Below are 6085 nucleotides of genomic sequence, written 5' to 3'. Positions count from 1 at the left end.
ATTAATTTATATTAATTTCCTTATTTTTTTATTTACTCTCAATCTCTCCGATTTCATGAAAAATAATACATGTATATGAGTTAAATTAAATAGGATAGATTGAGAGTAAATAAGAAAATAAGAAAATTAAATGATGATTATTAATCATATATGTGGTTAAGGGAGAGTGTGGAGTTAGTTTAGAAACATTGTAAATTAAGAAGTAAAATGAGAAATAAATGAAATAATTATAGACAAATAGGTAAGGAATTTAAAAAAGAATTAAATTAAATAAAAGATTAATGAAATAAATAATAATAATAATAATAATAATAATAACAATAATAATAACAGAAATAAACAAGAAGAACGTAAAATTTAGAAAGATTATTGTAAATGATAATGAGTAACGAGTAAGCAAAATAATTAAATAGTGTGGAAAATAATAAAGAAAGTTGATCAGTAAATTATCTATACGAATGAAGGAATAAGTAGGGGCATGATTTAAAATAAAATCAAATAAATAACTTTAACAAGATATCTAGGGAAATTTAGTTTAGCAGAAAAGTAACAGATAAAAAAAATACATAATTAATTACTTAGACAAAGTAATAAAAATTAAATTGGATGATTAAATTAAAAATAGAGAAGAAGATTTTGAGATAAGAGAAAATTAGTGAAATAAGTAATAGGACTAAGATTTTGAGAAAGAAAATAACTAAGCAATAAATTGTAATAATCTATCAATTCGGTAATATGAAATAAATAAAAGAATATAAAAAAATTTAGGAAGGTTAAATATTTAAAAATTTGTTTGACTAGTATAACTAAAATTTGACAGGTGGTGAACCCTACCCACGGGTGGATGAAAAGTTAAGTTCAGACGTGGATCGGATGTGTATATGTAATATGGGTCACCTGGCGACGTAGTGCTGTGAATAGTTTGATGTATGTGTGTTATGTTTTCCTGCCCATGTGGTAAGGGGAATCCAAATTCCATAATGGTATTGGTTCTATTAACAACATTACGCAATAGAACGTTTATAAATTAAAAGAAAATTAATAAAAATCAAAGGAAATAGAAATAAAACTATTAAATAAAAAACATTAAAATTTAAGTACTAAAATAATTATACTTATGAAATTTTCGTAAGATTTGTTTAAAATATAAGAATGTGATTTAGAAATTATGATGTGAATTTGATGTGTTTTCCAAAAAAAAGTTTAAAAGTAAAGTAGATAAGATGTAAGTTGGAATGAAAGGAAGAATAGAATTTAAAGCAAGAGAAAATAAGAGAGAATGAAAAAATAATAATTAAAGTAATAATAATGTAATGTCTCGCCTTCACTATTGAATAAGGAGCAGCTACTACACATACAAAACTTGATAAATTTGCGCAATAGTATGCTAAAATTAAAAATTAACTATACTTCCCTCATATGAAGTTACAAATCATGAGGCTCACAAAACTTTTAATTACCTAGCTATAATGATTTCAAATCTACTTTACAAAATAAAACTCATAAAGTCAATAAAAGATTCTTCACAATGTTCTTTTAACCTTGATTTTGCTCATGACATGAACTGATATGCATTCGGAGGCGTGAATTGGGGTAAGTTTCACGGACTCAATAAGGAAAAGGGACAATGTCCATAGCAAAGACATGCATACACCCAATCACACAATATTGATAAAACATATGCATATTTATTTAAAATCGACTCCCAAACATGGAAAATAATACAATACAAATAATCTCACATGTAGTTGTAACTTCACATTCTCATGCACAACAATCTTCACTTTCACATAGCTTAATAATTTCATCATTCACATATGATTTCTCAAACATCACAAAGATACTCAATCATATCCATACATACTAATAATTTCACTAAAATGTTGTTCATTGATTTCACAACATTGCACTTATACTTTTTAACAATCACTTACTCTTATCACTGAACCACTTATCATCGTGCATGTGAATATCACTTCTACTTTGCGCTGTTTACTTATCACTTTTTAGTTACACTTTTCTTTTTTAGTTACACTTTTATAATGGGTTACAATTTTTATTTTTACGTCTTTTAAGAGTTTCATCGCGCAATGTTATTTCCGCAAGCATCAACGAGGGCACTAAGGATCTCCTCTACTATGTAGATACATCACTTATCACTTCTCTAATGCACTCGAACACGAAACAGTTATATATTGGGTATCACTTATCACTTTCTACATACACTCGAATACGGAATGATTATTTATAAGACATCTCAGCCACGTTTGGCTTAGGTCATATCAACAGATAAGACACCACACTTCACTTACCAAAATGGTCACACACATAACTCCCTTCTTTAGTACCCGTTAAATGAATTTTCATGTCTTTAAATGTTCCTACATTATTACTTTGCAAATTAATCTCATCATTCTAACACACCTACCTACACAACTTAAATGCTTACATATTTTAACTCATAACAAGTATACACTATTTACAGATACTCTGATGCACGGTTTAACTTTCAAAACTATTCAACCATCAATTAATACACATATATACATGAACACTATTTATATAAACAGTTTTATACATATACATACAACAACCTACATAACACAATACATGTATAGCTTTACATGTAATACCACGTCCATCACTGTGCTAAAATAATTTGAAAACTCTATTTATTCAAGTCTTTGGCCGCTTTGCACTTAATTAATTTATATTATTTAATATTTATCGTGATTCGTAATTTTGGTTGATTTTTATTTATTTAATTTTTAGTTAAATTTTAATTTAATTTAATTTTATTTATTTTAAATTATTTTAATTTAACTAAATTAAATTGAGAATGAAAATTTAGAAAACATCATAAAACGGCAAAACGGGAAAATTATTCCAGCGGAAAAAATACTGCGAGAAGATTGGTTGCTCGTGGAGGTGCTGGGCATTGTGCACGCACGCATGCGAGCATGTCCCATCCGCATGCACACAGGCAGGCTCAGGACCAGTGCGCGCATCCTGTCACGCACAGGCAGGTCGTCCGTGCGTCACCTTACATACAGACAGGCGCTGCAAACTATGCGCGCGCCATCCGCGCAATAGGCCTGGGAAGATAGGTGTTGTGCACCTAGGGCCTGTACACGCGACGCCCAACGCTCCTAGGCCTTGCGCGCGTGGCAAAAAACTTGTGCCTGTAGTGAGCCGGCTTGAGCACTACCACCTCGGGTAGTGCACCGCCGCTAACTTGGGCAACGCACCACCGACACTAATAGAGGAGGCCCTCCTCCCTCATTTTTTACGCCAAGCATCTTTTTCTCCTCTCTCTTTACCGAATTTTGCCACTTGGTGCGAATCCAACGATTCTAAAATTCTATAAATTTTCCCTCCCCCTTCCCTTCCTCTTTACACTTCCATTCTTCCATTTTACAAAGGTTTAGAAAGAGAGAGAGAGAAAAATAGTAGTCTAGTGAGAGAAGAAGAGAAAGAAATGAGAACGGTGAGTAAAAAAATCAAAGTTTCGGTAAGAAATCTAGTATTTCTTTCGATGTCTAAAGGAATATTTTTAGATAATCTAATTTAATATGATTGTGATTTTATCTATTTTGTATGCATCTGTGTTCAGATGAGTCGAATTATTTTTATTTTCAAATATGTTATGTGAATTGCAGACACTTGATGAATTTGCATATAATAAATATAATATGTAATCGGTAAAAGTAAAAAGCATAAAAAAAAAATGTGGAATGAAGCCTGTATTGTCCGAAGTGTATTTGTATTGACATGCATATTACATTAAGTATCTCGTTAGGCTTTTTATCTCTTTGGGGTATCTATTTCCCTTGACCTTCGAGGTATCTGTTTCTCTCTCTCTTATTTTATCTAAAAAGACGTAAGAGGAGCACTCCTAGTGGATGACGGTGTGCCTTCTGACGAGAGTGGTGTCGCACTATCTGTAGGGGTCACCTGTGGCTAAGTAATGTTGTGACTATAGATATCCGTTATAGTTGATACGACCGTGGTCATAGATCATACCATGGTTTGACCGGTCGAAAATGGGCCTGAGCAAATTATCGTAACTGTATCTACTCTCAGAGATGGAAGTTGTACCGATTTCGCAAAGCATGACATGAAAATTTAAGCATTTCATGATTTATTTGATTTTTTTTATTATCTGACATTATGTATGTTTGACTGTTTGTATTAATGTATCATTTTCTTAACAAATAAATAGTTCTCTATAATGTGATATAGGTGAGCGAGGAAGTTAAATGGTAAAATAAAATAACTAACTTTTAAAATCTTACGATGTTAATTTAATATTGTTTTCTTTATTGAGCATATAGAACTCACTCTTTCTATACCCTCCCTCCCCTAAATGAGGAAGAAAGTGAGGAACCGCAAGCTAACCTACCCTACGAAGTCTATGAGGATCTCGTGGATCCATAAGTCTGAGTGCATGACTGTTCTCGCACTCTAATGAGTCCAATAACATAGCGAAAGAAGTGACCCTTATATTTATTTTGTATTCTGCAGCCACTTTTGGTCTCAGTATATGTATGTATTGAAACTCATATGTATTTATAAGATATTTGTAATGATTTTGTTTCGCTGCATAAATTTTATCATGCACTTATTATTCTAAATCTGTATTTGACACTTGTTTGCCTTAATTAGCACTTAAGATATCACAAGTGATATCATAGCAGAATTTTCGCGTAACAAATCCCTTGCACTGAAGCCTAGGATAGATAAACCTTTTAGAGTACCTACTGAAGAAATATGTCATCTTTTCAAAGATTAAACCTCCAATTCGTGTAGAAATGATGCAGAGAAAACCATCCATAGAGTGTACTAAACGACATGAAGTCCCGGATCATTCGACCAGCGCTGCATTTGCAGAATTTTTTCGAGCCATTCAATAATTAACTACAACCGTATGACAGAACCAGGCCAATCTTTGTCCACCCCCTTCCCTTGAATTCTAAAACACAGATTGGTCTATCTCCCATAATAAAATGAAGTTTAAAAAACTTAACCCGCCACACTTTGAAGGTGGCCCTGATCCTTTAGTAGCCAAAGCTTGGATCTTATAAATAGAGAAGCTCATCTTTGTACTAGACCTGACTGAAGAATAAAAAGTCCTTCTTACAGCTTTCATGTTCAACGATGAAGCCAAACACTGGTAGCGACTTGAGAAAGAATTCTTGTCTACCCCTACTACTTGAGAAGTTTTCATAAACACTTTATTGGATAACTTCTTCCCTGATTATGTTCGGAAAAAAACGAGGAGGAATTCTAAGACCTCTGCTAAGAAAATCTGTCTATAGCCCAATATGCAGCTTGGTTTGTTCAACTATCTAGGTTTTTTCCCTTTAATAGTCACCTCTGAAAACCAAAAAGGTAGGAAGTTTCTCAAAGGCCTTCGTGCCGACAATTATGATCGGGTCGCGATGCTGAGACCCAGCTCGTATGCGGAGGTGCTTGATCATGCCCAATTGGCCGAAGATCTTATCTCGGTGAAGCACCAACGTTTTGCTCGAGTTCGTGCCCAACAACAATCCTAACAAATTAAAAAAGATTGTCTGACCCAGTAAGTAACCCTCCAGACAAACGAACCAGAATTGCCCTTCCTTATGCCTTGCCTGGCCTACAGCTCCACCTGCCTAAGCTAACCAACTTTGTCAACATTGTGGTTGCTCGCATGGTGACCTGCCCTGTCGGCATATCAATAACATCTGCTATCGGTGCAGAAGCACCCAATACCTTATAAAAGATTGTCCTCAGCGACCAAAGGATGTAGCCCAACCCGTAGCACAATGTCGAGTGTGCCATTTAAATGAATCTGATGTCCTTCCTACTCCTATCCTCATCCAAGGTATGCTTTCTATTCATAATACTTTTGTCAAGGCTTTGATCGATACTGGTGCAACTTATTCTTTTATTTCTTATGCATTTGCTTATAATCTAGAATTTAGACAAGAACCTTTAGAAAAAACGCTAGTGGTGGAAACTCCCTCTAAATGACTATTAGAGGCTCATTGTGTATATAAGGACTGTAGGATAAAAACTTCAAGGATAGAGGTATGTGTAAACC

This window comes from Carica papaya, chromosome 3 (assembly GCF_054855325.1).
Source record: "Carica papaya isolate Zhongbai chromosome 3, ASM5485532v1, whole genome shotgun sequence".
Classification (NCBI taxonomy): Eukaryota; Viridiplantae; Streptophyta; class Magnoliopsida; order Brassicales; family Caricaceae; genus Carica; species Carica papaya.
This window is presented reverse-complemented; position numbering follows the sequence as displayed.